Below are 15165 nucleotides of genomic sequence, written 5' to 3'. Positions count from 1 at the left end.
ATTTTCTCAGCAATATATCTTTTTTACTAAAATTTTGCCACTGTTACGATTTTGTCAACTGAAACTCACGGACCGTGTTGATAAAAAACGGAACATATCTGTATTACCATATTGCAACATAATACGCCATTCCCTATGCTTGAAAAAGCAATTTGTGTCAAAAAACATGGTGGTCGTCTTGCCCCACCTTCCCCTATTTCATACAACTCGCAATACATATATCAAAAACAATCAATTTAACAAATTAGCAAGTCCTGATTTGAATAATATGAACATATATGATTTATAAAAGACTGTAGAACTTAGTGAATCTTTTCAGATCGGTCTTTTTTGTTCCTTTTAAACGGGCGAAGATCATTTATCAAACAGGGAACCCGAGTGTCGGTCTGAACATTTTTTTTGGAAAATTCCTATCAATGATATATGGCTCGACATGAGTCAAAGTTGTAGTAGCGTTATTTGTGTCGGTTGAGTCAAGGTTACGCTGCCAATCTAAATTAGACAGCATTTCGACAATACTGCAGTAAGAATCCCATACACTAATTACGTAAGGTGTTAAGGGTTATAAAATAATATGAGAAAAATCTTTGATTGAAACACAGAAAATCCATTACGTAATTATTGTACGGTTTCTAACCAGCCTTGCGAAAACAAGTGCCAATGAATTCGAATATACCATCGTACTCAACTGCAATCACTAGAGAAGGATGTTGAAGGGAAGGCTTTGACTAAAAGAGCGGTCAAAATGCAACTTTAAATAATTTACAATGTTCTGAAAACTCATATGTGAATATGTACATTATGTGGAAGATATTGATTTGAAAAATGTATTGGAGGTAACCACTTTCCCTTCGATGGGACTCGAACCCACGACCCTCAGTACGCTAGACTGGTGCTTTAACCAACTAAGCTACGAAGAATCTCCGTCTTCACAACCTAGTGGCTATTAAATGAGCTCGAAATTCCTTTAAATAGTTGTAATATTGTAGTTATCCAACAACCTGAAATGCTCCTAATCTAGAAAATCGTCGTGTGTTGAAATCCATGCGTTGCCTACAAGCGCAAAATCACCTGAGACTGATCGATAGTGCACGCGGATCAATGACTAATGAGTTTCAATAGAGTGCAATTAAATGGTTGCAAGTATAGAGTTCGGTTTGGAGGAATAAACACCACACTAACAAACAGGTTACGACCTCCGAGCTGAATAGCTTACCGAACCTACTTCACGGTGTTGAACGAATTGTTTTCGATTACTTTTACTTTCGGCCCGGCACCTACAGCGATAATGATGCAACCTCCTTGCAATTAAGTGAAAGCCCAACCAAATCTCGATCAATACTATGAACACCAACGATGGGGATATCAAAAAGAACTAATCTGGAAAAAATGCTAGGAAATTGCTAAAAAAATATCGTAATTTTTTCTACAGTATTTTGGAAGACATTTTTTAATGATTTGCCAAAAGAATTTCCGTAGAGCTACCCGGGAAGAAATTTTCATATGAATTCCCAATATACCAAAGACATAAAGGAACTGAATCCGCAATAATTCTTAGGGATTCAGAAAAAAACGAAAGATTTCTTTAAAGCAGAGGCTCACAAACTTTTCGATATGCGACCCACCAAGAAGAATGCTATATTTACCGCAACCCACCAGGTACAAAATTCATTGATTCTCAGAAATTAGTTAAAAATAAGTTCCTGCTAGATAATTATCAGCGGAATCCCGTATATATTGCCATAGGGAATTCCTCCGGAATCGAGCGACACATTCTGACGGATGCATATAGATTCAAGCATATTCTTAGCTACAGCTAAAGAACGTCTTCCAGGGTGCTGACCGCCATTGTTACAAATTCGTTCAGAAGCAGCGGAAACTCAATATGGTTATGAAAAGACAAAATTCGTACGAATGAATGGATCCTCAACGAACAATTCAAGACAACATTTTCAAAACGACTTATCTGCTTTTGTAAACAAAGATTCAAACTACGATTTGACGAATCTGATAGCTCTCCCACGCAAACCAACACCTTTACAAAAGCAGATAAGTCGTTTTGAAAATTTTGTCTTGAATTGTTAAAAGCAAATAAGTGAAAATTGCACAAAAGGCTCAACATTTATCTGATGTCTAAACCAAAATACTCTTCTCTGTTTTTAATAAATCCAGCAGACGTACGTGGAGCAGAATGTCCAGCGATTCGTTTCGTATGCCTCTCTATGCTATTGAAAGAGCAGAAAATCTGTTCGATTTCCCAACTACTTCCTTGTTGTTTTTGACCATTAAATTTGAAATCGTTCTAAGTTAAATACAAAAAAGCAGTGTGACAGATATTCACACACCAATATCACCTTTAACTCGTCGAATTGAATCATATGGTACGTGTTGGATCCTAATTAAAAACCGATTCGTGGATAAAATGCATAGTCTTTCAGCCTGCTATAGAAGGATGACAAAACGCTCTCTGCTTGAATAATGTTTGACAACTATAGTATCATATATCATGTGAATCCGTTGGATAGTAATTTTTTCGACGCAGTATGTTTACCATTGGAATATACTGAAGCGCAATTCTCCAAGAGTCATATTTTCACGTTCGAGTATCGTTTTGTTCAGTCGCTATTATGGAAAGCTGTGACAATTAATAGTTGAAGTTGTGCTGCATATTTAGCGCTTTCAGCGAAAATGTCACTTTTACTATCCTTCTACCATCGATGATTGAAAATGTGGTTATTAATATATTTCGCAATTAACAAGCTTCTGGGAATCATTAAATTCCTATTAACCTTTACGTTAAGGTTCTTCTTTGTACCGTCAACTGGGGGGAAGATGATCATTTTTAAGACAAAACATGCAATAACAATGTGTGTTTACATTTTAAATCGAAAGAAATATTTTCAAAACATGTACTGCTATACGTTGCAATAATCAACAACTTTAGTTTTCTGAAATGCATTCGCATTTATTAAAATAAATTAAATTATCACACATTTTTGGAGTAATCTGGTTTGGGGTGAAGTTGATCAAGACAGCTCTACTAAAATCATTATGACCTAGTAGTTAACATACACTGGGTTATTTGTATGAATGTTGAATTTACTACGTAAAGAAGTCTACGAAGTCAATATTTGAAACGAAAATAGCGTCATTTATGACTATCTCTCTCTTTCTTCCACAAAATACATTTTCATGATTATAATCGAAAAACTCGGATTTCTACATAGCGGTAACATTACTTGAACGGAGAATATTGTTGAATACCGTTTCATAACAAAATATGGCACTTTTGATTGACACATCAAATGATCATCTTCACCTCAATGATCATCTTCCCCCCAGTTGACGGTACCTCGGTTTAGATGGAACAGAACATAAACTCACGGATTAATCCACCTAGCGGTGATGTCGCCTAATTTGAATATGAGACATGCACATAAAAATGTTGAAAATAGGAATTTTGTTGCGATCTATTGAAATTAAATGTTTTGGCGAAAATTTCATCACTTCCCTTTAACTCTTAAGCTTAAACCGAGTTTTACGCCTAAGCGGAGATATAGAAAAATAGTGCTACTCGGCAAGCATAGAAATAAATGTCAATTAATAACATCGTTTCAGTTGGAATGTAGTTTTAATTTAGTTTCGATCTTGTTATGAAAGGGAACTGTTTTAAAATGAGTCTGTTCGGTCTATGGGTGAACTAGAAATTCTGGAAGGCGTTGGAATATTATTTCAAATCAATGTTTAGCTATGCTATGCCCGTAGTGTAGACAAAACGTGTAGATTGCTCGCTAGAGCTATCTTATTTTTTGGACGCTGAAAGTTTCACACTTGCAGCATTCTCTCTTTTATTTTCGACAAATGCGGCATATTTGGCGCCGGGATAATCATCTCATGTTAAGTACCACCCTATCTACCAGAGTTTACCATCAAGCGGTACCCTCGACAAGTATTTTCCTGGCGCGAACCTAAGTTGTACCGGCATTACTTATAGCCTGTATTTGCCATTAAAAAATTGCACGAATATAAATTTTATTGCCCATCAATCATTTTAGTTCATCGTCGCGTCGGTGGTGGACGACAACCGGCGACGTCATCAGAGTGCCAATCAGGCCACATGTGCGTTTGTCTACGGTTTTTTTTTTGTTTGGTCGGTGTGAGTTTATAATTCTTTCGTTCACTGCTCTTATCGCATATTACTCTCTCTACAACATTCATCATTCTGACACGATTCCGCTCTTTGGTTGTTTTTGTTCAGGAAGTTTCACTTCCGGATGTGATCAGATTATGATTATAACTGCTGTTGTTGTGTCCACCAGGCGGCTCCATTTGGTGCTTTGGTTAATGGCACGGGTTGCGAAATTATATTGAACCAGTGAGTACTTTTCTGATATCCTACGATTGCATTGCATTCGTACCGGGAATGTGACGTGGTTTCAGCTCCGTTATCTAATAGGTTATTTTTGTGATTTGGGATTAATAAATCAAAGAGATTATTATGGTTACACTCAAATTTACGCTTCTGCACTATGGTAAATTTCGAACTACGAGCTTTTTAGAAAACAAATAGTAAGGAGAGCGAAAAATTAAATATTAGCAGGTATCTTTTATTAACTGCCCCAGGTTTTCTTTTTTTAAGCATAATTATTTCTGAAAATATGCCGAAAAATATTCTATGTCGGTTTCAACATTTGTTTCTTTAAAAAAACGATATGAAGTTTAGGCGTTCCAACATTTAACAATTCCCCCTACATGATGATTTTGATTAGTTTGATCGCCTCCGCTTTCGCTTCCCACATAGAAATTATTATTGTTCACACAGTGGATTGAATGAGATTACAGCACTGTCATTTGTCCGCATCATACGCTACAAATAATTACTGCATTACGATATGAGCAGTGTTGTTGCTCAAGTGTCTCACATATGGGAGCGTAGGCTGCCTGCCTATGGATGGTCTGGGTGATCGAAATTATAATGACCACAATGGATCGGCCGGGACAGAAAATTACACCAACAACCGATTACGTCCACTGTCGTTTGTTGAATGTAGCGCAAAAAGTGGAACAAAACGTATAGATAGAACCATAAAATTGGCACACGCAAAAAAAAAACTATACCTGTAAGCAAGGTGAGCAGAAAAAACATCAAAATGTTTATTATGCCAATCCAAGGTACAATGACCTGCGACGCTCAATCGACGACGAACTGCTGGCGGTGTCTTTTTTCGGTCCCGAATATAGCTGCTAGCTGTCGGCGCTTCCGACACAATGTTGATTGCCATCACGGATACTGTTAGCTTCCCAAACAAGAAAAATGAAATCGAATGCAATTTTAGAACACATTTTAATTTGTAAATTTAAAAACATTTATGTATTAGTGTTACTCTAAGGATTTTGTCTGTAGTTTATAGTTTCTATAATTTTTTTCGTTTAGGGCCAAAGAAAGTGAAAGCTTGCTTTTTATATCAGGGTTTTTTTTTTCAATTTTCTATTTCTGATGGCTTTATAGCTAAATAGGTTGCTGCTTCAGCTTTTTTGGCTTTTTTCCGATACTTTCCCTGATGATGAAATTTAGTTTGTGAGGCGTATGAGTCGCAATAAAGAATACCACAATACCATGGTGTACATACAATCTTACAGCGGCTTCATTCTCGATCATTTTTCACCAATAGATAGGAAATAAGCTTTATTTTGTCACCGAAAAGTCAATCTTTCAGCTCACCACGACTGTTGACCAATTCAGGGCAAACTTTTCCAGCTTCCCTTAATTTTTAGGCGGTGCATATCGAAAATTTTAAAGTAGGTTTTTCATTTAAGCGGAAGCGATGTCATAGAGATTGGTATCAGACAAATAAAAAGGAGGCAAAGAACTAACAGTTGACTCAACATAATATGCGATGAGTATAGAGTATAGACTTGAACTGAAATACCGTGGGGATCATGAAATGAAATGACAATCGATGTTATTAGAAGTAAACCTTTCAAACTTTTTGACTACTAAACCTACCCGAGCAGGAGCGACGACCTCGATAACATAAATTGGTATGAACCCTTGCATAAGAGGTAAAATACCAAAAAATAAAACCAAAAACTTATATGCAGAATTCTTGAGGAATAACATGCTTAGGTATTTCAATATCAAACGAATAATAGTTGCTTATGAATTTGGTATTTTAAATTCAATTTAATAACTGAGTATGTTACGGCTAAGTATTGTGCATATTAGTTTTTGGTATTATTTTTTGGTATTTTACCTCTTATGTAGGGCTAGTTCATAACAGAGTATGGTATCAATAACAGAATTAGTTATTATTGAGCCAATTTCTCCTGTTCGGGTCGGGTAGTAACACCCAAACATTACTAAAATTGGTAGAGCTAAAATAAAGTATTGACCCGGTTTTGTCACTCTCTGATTTTGTCTTCCCCCGATTTTATCACGTTTTCGACCCGATTTGGTCACCCCAACAAAATTTAAAAATGTTTATCGTTCTGTTTATTTTTGTACATACAGGGCTGTTACAACAGTCGCGGATTTCGCGATCACCGAGTTTTTCGCGGATTTATTTTTTTTCCAGTCGCGAAAATCGCGTTTACTTCAAACATAGTCGCAAAAATCGTGGATTTATTATTTTGGGATAAATTCAGATTTTATGTGGGCGTTTGTGAAATAAGCAACCCGTTAAGATGCAAAAACTTAATATTCGACAATTTTAACTATTGACTGGGTGTTGGACACTGAGACAGTCCGTTGAATTGTCAAAATGCTGAGCTGTTTTTATAATTCTTTAAGTTGTTGCTTAGTACTTTTTAATCCTTTTGTTTCGAAATTACGGAATTATTATTACGATTAAGGGTACGACACCTTTTTTTTCTGTTGAGTGATTATCACTGGGATCATTCTTAAGATCTATTGTGATATACCAACCGTTTAATATTTACCTGTTCAAGGTGATAAGTACTATGACAGGGTGTCGACTAAATGGAAAAACCTGGAAAGTCAGGGAATGTCAGGGAATTTTGATTGATGTCAGTGAAAAAAAATCACAAAACTCTATATTGAAAATGTATAGCGTTTTTTTTTATTCAAGCAATAAAGCTTTCTTTTTGTTGGCAGTCTCTAGACTAAAAGTCTACTCTGGGCCCATTTCATGTTGCCCATTCTGATCGAGTTGGTTTAGCTCATGTACGTAGGTGGCGATGATCTCAATGTCTCAATTAAAAAAAACTCCACAAACAATCTCGGACGCAAGAGGAGAACAATTTTGTTGTCAATATCAATGTTTCAGTTTCCGTTCGCTGCTTCTGATGTTTATAAAACAATTTTATCAGGAAATATTCTGGTTGATGTTTGAGAATTTTGTTCAGAAATTACTTCAGTGAAAATGCTTTAGGATTTCTTTTGAAGATAATTATTCCCCAGGGTTCGGATTTCTCACTCACTCACCTCTCAACAGATTTCTCCACCATCCACTTTATCCGGAGAAATTACAGTGCGATAAACTCCGACAAACATTACAACTGTTCATGATTTTGTATATTGAGAGACATGCAAGATGGGCCCAACTTTCTTACTTAGCGACATCCACTTTGATCAACATTTCAAAATATATTCTGATGATAATTTAGTCAATAAAAATTCCTTAAACTTTGCAGATCCCAAGAAGAATGATCGTTAAAAAATGGTGATTTGGTATTTGTGATTTAATATTTCAAAGAAACTTTCGTTTAAGATATTTTGGAATCTAAAACCAATCTCCAGGTTTTAAAATAATTATTGATCTCCGAATCCGTGCTTTGGTTTGTTTTGAATAAATACAATTCCGATGCAAACATTTCGGTTGTTAAGGAATTCTTATAGCCTGATGAGGTTACGATTTTTAACTTGAATTAAATGATGTGATGATGGAATGCTATTAAATGAAAATAAGATGTGTGAATATTGACAACCAAATTCCCAGCATTTTGGGATTATTACCCTTAAAACGTATTTCCGAGTGTCTGGTATAGCATTCGCAAATTCAGTTTTCTTTAGTTTAGACGCATTTTAGTAAAGTGTTCACTAATTGGGATAAAAACTAATTGGATAGCAGCTAATCGTAAAACAATGATGTCAAAATCGTTAAATCGCTTTTGTCGGGGTCGATATATGTTGGAATGGATTTATAGTTTTTCTTTGTTCAATACAGAAAGTAATTAAAACTGGCACAAACTGAGGGTTGTAGGTTTGAATCCCATTGAATATGGTGGAATTAAATGGAATTGTACTAAACTCATCTAGTGACAGTGAAAACATTCCACTAAAAAAGAGCTAAATAATTTTTATGATTACTAAGTTTAAAATCATGAGATTTTTAATTTGATATCAAAATGAGTATTCATTTAGATCAGCGGTTCTCAACCTGGGGTACATGTACCCCTGGGTGTACCTTCGCCCGGCCCAAGGCGTACCTCGGAAAAAAATACATAATGGCGGATGCATTACAATTTTAAACAAAACTTATTGATAAAGTTTTGATGTTTTGTTGGTTTGTTTATTAGAGACACTTCACACCACCAGGGATGCATTCGTGTAAAGTTATGATATATGAATAATTATTTTTATTTCAAAATTTTGTCTTGTACATGGCTATCAGTAACTCAAAGACTATTGAGTCCTATCCTGCACTACCAGCTCAGTGGGTGGAGGGCTGTGGGACAAAAGATCAAAAGGACAGAACTACGAACGAACGAATTGAAAAAAATCTTCTATGCAATCTACCTGATCGAAACAAAATGAATCATATGTTATGAATATGGTTCTGAACTAAAATTTAGAGTCGTTCGGTAGCCTCCATATGAGAGACATGAAGGCTTTTTTCTTAAAAGCTCAGTTGCTTCGTTGCAAGAAGATCTTTCTATGCTTCTTGAAAGCCTCCTTCTAAGGAGCTCGGAGGACTCCTTTAAAGAGGATGGGAGGCGGAGGACTCTTTCAAGAGGATCGAAAGTAACTTTTCAAAAGGTTCGAAAACCTACTTTCAAGAGGTCCAGAGACATTTTTCAAGAGGCTAGGAGGCATCCTTCCAAGATGCCCGGAAGCCCTCTTTCAAGAAGGCTGGAAACCTCGTTACTAGAGGCTCGGAAGCCTTCGGAAACCTTTTTTCAAGATGCTGGGAAGCCTATTTTTTAGAAGCTCAGAAACCTCTTTTGAAGTGGTACGGAAGCCTCCTTTCAAGAGGTCCGGAAGCCTCCTTTCAAGAGACCCAGAAGCCTCCTTCCAAAAGGTCTAGAAACATCCAAGAGGCCCGGAAGCCTCCTTTCAAGAGGCCCGGAAGCCTCCTTTCAAGAGGCCCGGAAGCCTAATTTAAAGAGGCCCGGAAGCCTCCTTTCAAGAGGCCCGGAAGCCTCCTTTCAAGAGGCCCAGAAGCCTCCTTTCAAGAGGCGCGGAAGCCTCCTTTCAAGAAGCCCGGAAGCCTCCTTTCAAGAGGCCCGGAAGCCTCCTTTCAAGAGGCCCGGAAGCCTCCTTTCAAGAGGCCCGGAAGCCTCCTTTCAAGAGGCCCGGAAGCCTCCTTTCAAGAGGCCCGGAAGCCTCCTTTCAAGAGGCCCGGAAGCCTCCTTTCAAGAGGTCCGGAAGTCTCCTTTCAAGAAGCCCGGAAGCCTCATTTCAAGAAACCCGGAAGCCTCCTTTCAAGAGGCCCGGAGACTTCCTTTCAATAGGCCCAGAAGCCTCCTTTTAGGAGGCCCGGAAGCCTTTTTTTTCAAAAGGTCTAGAAACATCCAAGAGGCTCAGAGGCGTCCTTTCAAGATGCTCAGAAGCCTCCTTTCAAGAGGCCCGGAAGCCTCCTTTCAAGAGGCCCGGAGGCCTCCTTTAAGAGGCCCGGAAGCCTCCTTTCAAGAGGCCATCTATGGCCATCATGTTGGGTCATCTAAGAACTTCTTGACTACAGACCTACAAATCAACGAGCCTTTTAATCTCATATGTAACTTCATGTGGAATAACCTCATTCTGGTCGCATTGGGTGGTTCATCATCTTTTTAAAGGTTCGAATGTTACATATCTTAATTGGTATAGTGCTTATATACGAGGCTACAAGTCAACACTATGAATGCTGGATTTGGATTCCCAGTCTGGTAGGTTTTTTTTTTAAACTTCCCTGGGCATGGAATATCATTGTGATAGTCTCGTGATATGCGAATGCAAAAATGGTAACTTGGCTTCTGGAGCTGCAGCACAATGGGGCATGTGACTCACCAAATTGAACATTCTCTTCACTCCTCCTTGTATGTACTTAAATTGCCAGAATTCAACCGTCTAAGACGAATTAAGTACTGTCCATTTAATTCCACCAGTTAAACTGTACTTAATTCGTCTTAGACGGTTGAATACATTCCACTAAAAAGCTTTATATATTTTTCTTGCCAGAATTGTTCTGAAAAAAAAAATGGTCCTGGAGGAAGTTCTGTAGGAATACATGAAGAAAACTCTTAGAATCTTGAAGAATTTCTGGATTTATCCCCGCAGTAATATCTGGAGGATTTTCTGAAGGAATCCCTGTGGAAAATTTCGAAGGAGTTCTTGGATGAATGTCCAAAGAAATTCTTTAAGAATGTCGGTAATTTCTTATGGAGTTCCTTTGGAAATTGCTCTAGGAATTCGTACGGAGATATCTGAAAATTCGTTCTAGAATTTTGATAGGGAATGGCGGAGAAAATTCCAAAGAAATTACTAGATGAATTTCCGAGGCAGAGCAGAGGCACTTACGCGAAGGCCGCGGGATAGAGAGAATCTCCTTTCAACAGCGTAATCCAACAGACTAATAAATAGATTCGCTATACTTTATTTTGATAAAGTATACCCAATTAAATTTCTTTGTTTTCTTGAAATAATTTCCGAAGGATGTGCAGAAGGAAGTTCTAAGGCACGCATGAAGAAAATTCTTAGAGTCTTGAGGAATTTCTAGATCTATCTCCGTAGTAATTTCTGGAGGATTTTCTGAAGGTATCCCTGAAGAAAATACCGTAAGAATTCTTGAAGGAATGTTCAAAGCAATTCTTTATGAAATTTGAGAATGTCGGTAATTCTTTAAGGAAATCCTTTGGAAATTATATCTGATATCCCACATTCCTGGAGAAATTCCAGATCGAATTCCTGACGGTATTTTTGAAGATACACTAGAATGAGTTTCTTGATGACCTACCAAATTTGTTCCATAATATGTTTCCTAGGGAATTGTTTAAGGTATTTACGAAAGAACCCGTAGAAATTTTCTAAGGTACTCCTGCAGTAAATTCCCAAGGAATTCTTGATAATATCTGAATATCCTCTGTCTTTGGGAGTTTTTCTTGGCATGTAATCTTGATTCTAGAATCAAAACTGAGTTTGTATTAGTACTGTCCGGATTTTGGAAGAAATTTTCGCAGAAATATAGTAATTTTTATTTATATTCCAATAGCTATTTGTTTGGTAAATCCATTAATAAATCCTTCGTAGAAATTCATTTAAAAATTCTGTTCGAAAATCTTTTTAAGTTCTCTTTCGGATATTCCTTCAAGAATTAATTCGAAAATTCCTTCAGGAATTTCTTCGTAAATCTTTTTAGAAAAGCCACCAGGAATTAACTTGGACATTCATCCAGGGATTTCTTCAGAAAACCCTCCTTAAAGGCCTTTTTTTCAGAAATTCCTTTGGAAGTCCTTAGGAAATTTCATCAGTAAACCGTACAAAATTCCTACTGGAATAATTCCGGAACGAATTCTAATTTGAAGGAATTTTCGAAGAAATTTCCAAAGTTATCTGAGGGTTAAATTAATTTTCAATTAAAAAAATACACTTAAACAACGGTTCAAAAAAATTTAAAGAATTTACAAACAAAATTTCCCAAGATTTCCCTTGCTTCTTTGTTCAACAGAAGACTTATTTTTAGCATAAGAATCGTGATTCTGGCCTGACCAGTCGAATGTTTGATACTTTTTGACAACATGAATAGGTCTAATCTACAGGAATTCCTGGAAGAGTGACTAAATGAATTTCTGGAGGAATGTTCGAAGCAATTCCTGTAGGAAATTCGGAAAGAATTCCTGGAGAAAGTTTTAAATAAATTCCAGAGGGAAATTTCGAAAAAATACCAAAATATCTTCCTAATATTTCTGAAGAAATTCTTTGAGGAATTACTGGAAGAATTTTTATTAGAAATTCCTGAAAGAAATTCTTGTAGGAATTTCTAAAAAAAATGCTAAATCAAATTCCGATGGTTTTCTTCTAAAGGGATATTCCTATAGAAATTCTTGAAAGATTTTCCATAGGTATTTTCTTCAGGAATTCTTGAAAGAATTTTCAAAGGAATTCCTAATAAAATTTTCAAATACCCAATTCCCAAAAGACTCCGTAAAGGAATTTCCAAAGAAATCCCTAAAGTGATTTTGAAGGTAATTCGGAACGAATTTCCGAAAAAATACCCAAATAAATTTTTATAGGAAATTCTGAGAGGAAGTTATGAAAGAATTCATTAGGGAAATTTTAAATTATTTCTTATAATTCCCTTTTCGAATTTTCTGAGGAATATCTTGAGGAATTTCAAAACGAATTTCTGGATTTATATCCGAATTACTTTCCAATGAACTTATGTGCTGTGATGCGGCAATGTCCTAGTGGAGGATGTAATGTAAACTTTTGCTGTGGAGATACAAGCTATAGCTATAAGGATGTTCACCTCATCAGCCTGACTGTAGCTAGCAATTATACAAAAAACCCTAAAATTCATTAAAAGCATCATATGCCTTGCCGCGTAAATTTTTTTCTGCTCAAAGTTCTTCACGCCGATTCACGCCGCCGCCACCGGTGTAAAAATGGCCTTACGCCGCTCTACACGCAAAAAAAGCGTTCATTGAATTCGTGAACTAACAAGTTCACGGTGTATTTTTTCGTGAACAACAGCCACGGATTTGGGAACACAGTCACGTTTTCTGGAATGGTTAGGTAAATATTTTCTTAATTTGATACAAAACATTCGGAAAAATTATATCACGTTTATTAGAAGGATATTACACAGGATTTTGTTTTTACACGATTTTTTTTCGCTCGTATTTTTGATCGTGTGACTTCAATTTGCCACCAAACTGTTCGCAACATGTTTCAAAAAATCCAGAATAAATCAAAGAAAAATCACATGATAATTAATATACGTTAAACATTTAGGATGAGTGGAAAATTGAGAAAATGTAAATCGCGTAAAAACAAAATCCAGTGTATCTATAGGATGCATCGTAATTTTCATGAAACATTACATGCATTTCAATTTTTCGACTACTTTTTGGTGTCCTTATTATTTCCGGAACAGTCTATAGCAAATTTAGAGAGCAAGCAGAGGAGATTCTTTCCTCGGATAATGTTTTTCTTCCAATGCAATATTTTCAGAAGCGAGGATTACCAAATTTATTTATATCAAGAATCAAAATGTGTTTCAAAGTTCACTAGCCTGTTGAGACAACAAAAAAGGCCGCTGCAAGCATAACTGGTCCATATTTGCTGGATTTCCCATCAATATGTGGCAGTTATGCTTTTATGGATAATACAGGTTTGTTTTGTACAATCCCCTAAAAAGCAAGGGCAATTATTCCATGGGGGTAGGAACAAAAGCATTTATGGGACAATTATGCTTCCATAGGCAGAATACTGCCTAAAATAGCACATTTGTCCCATGTGAAAAAGAAATCCAGCAAAGATGGGACTCATATGCGATCATAGATAGTATAATAGTCATCCAATCTAATCTTCAAAAAATGAAACAATATTATTCATGGCTCGCCTGCTTCCTGCCTATCTGCCTGCTGTGCAGCAACTCAAGGACGCTCTAAAATTGGCATGCTTGGGTTTTGTTTGTTTTGAAGATTTTAATTGTCACTCACCGGGGTAATGCAACCTCAAAACATCCGGTATTTTCGGGGCCGTACAAAATCGATTACTTTTCGCCTGCACAGTCATCTCCCCAGGCGTACAATTCATTGTCTACCGGCGCTGTTCTGTGCATCGGTGTGTTACGTACCACCTGTATTGTTAGTTTGCTCACACCGCGACGCCTAATTTTTACTGCGAAGAGCCGCACCACCGTTCGGTGTGGGGTTGTACGCGTAGTAAGCGCCACCATGCAACACCGAAAATATGCGGACCATGAGTTTGTAATTAGAATCCGGCGAAAAATCCCCGGCTTTTGTCAAGGAAATTGCTTTGTCATTTTTTTTGTAACCTTTCTACGCATTTTAATGCTACTTATGGAGAAGTGGTGGTGATGGATTTTTTAACCGTTTCGATTAGTTCTAACATTTCCAGTTATTGAGGCTTGTTACTTTTACTATTTTTGGTGCTACTTACTGGTAGAAATTTTATAAAAAGATGAACAAATTCTACCATTTTAGACGTCTCAGGAGAAATTTCCTTTTGAGTGGTTCTTTCTCCAGGTTACAAGACCAGTTGTCAATGGGCAGCCTAAATCATGCTCAATCCATTGTAGAAGCGAATTAATTTGTTTGCATTCGTACAATGAACAATGGAATATCTTATTTGTCCCATGAAAATAATGGCATCAAAATAATCTTTATTATTACCCAACAAATCAAGAGTCCTTATCTGTTCTCAGAATGGATTTTCTTTTTTAAGACCTAATAAACAATCAGTAACAGTAACGTATTCTCTGTTGCTATATTCATCGGCAGACTTACATTATTCCGCCAAACACATGTGCCTCGACCTCCCACCGCCCATCGTCCACCACTTCGAGCGGATAGTCTGTGCACAGAGAGCGAAATGGAAACCGGCAAACAGCTTTGCAAATAAACATTGACTACGTGGTACTAAAATACCTACATATACCTATCTACATTAAATTCTATTTGGAGTCTCCTCGATGGTGTGGTGCCGGAGGTGTTGTGTTTGGTACTTGTTGATAAGAGCCCGCGGGCCGGTGGTCGTTGGTTCGTTGATAGGGATGTTTTGGTTCGAGTAGCGCGCGTTCCAATCGTCGTCGACGTGTCAGTTTTCAGTTGAGCCTGCTAGTTGAATGACTCTGTTCTGTTTGATGTTGCAAATTGCAAAAGGAAAAGTTTTACTACACGGGGCTTTATACCTATTTAATTACTACCGTTGAATAACTCATCATTAGAGAGAAATGGAGGAACAACCTTCGAAGTCTAGTA

The 15165-nt window shown here is 37.0% G+C and overlaps 1 protein-coding gene across 2 annotated transcripts in view; it reads left to right on the top strand.

The window, feature by feature from the left end:
* The window catches only part of LOC134213876 (fibronectin type-III domain-containing protein 3a-like), a 193536-nt gene that overhangs the window by 142854 nt on the left and 35517 nt on the right, over positions 1 to 15165 (top strand). The window lies entirely within an intron of this gene.

Source organism: Armigeres subalbatus, chromosome 2 (genome assembly GCF_024139115.2).
Source record: "Armigeres subalbatus isolate Guangzhou_Male chromosome 2, GZ_Asu_2, whole genome shotgun sequence".
NCBI classification, from domain to species: domain Eukaryota; kingdom Metazoa; phylum Arthropoda; class Insecta; order Diptera; family Culicidae; genus Armigeres; species Armigeres subalbatus.
Note: the sequence above shows the minus strand (reverse complement) of the source record. Positions and strands in the feature narration are given on the sequence as shown.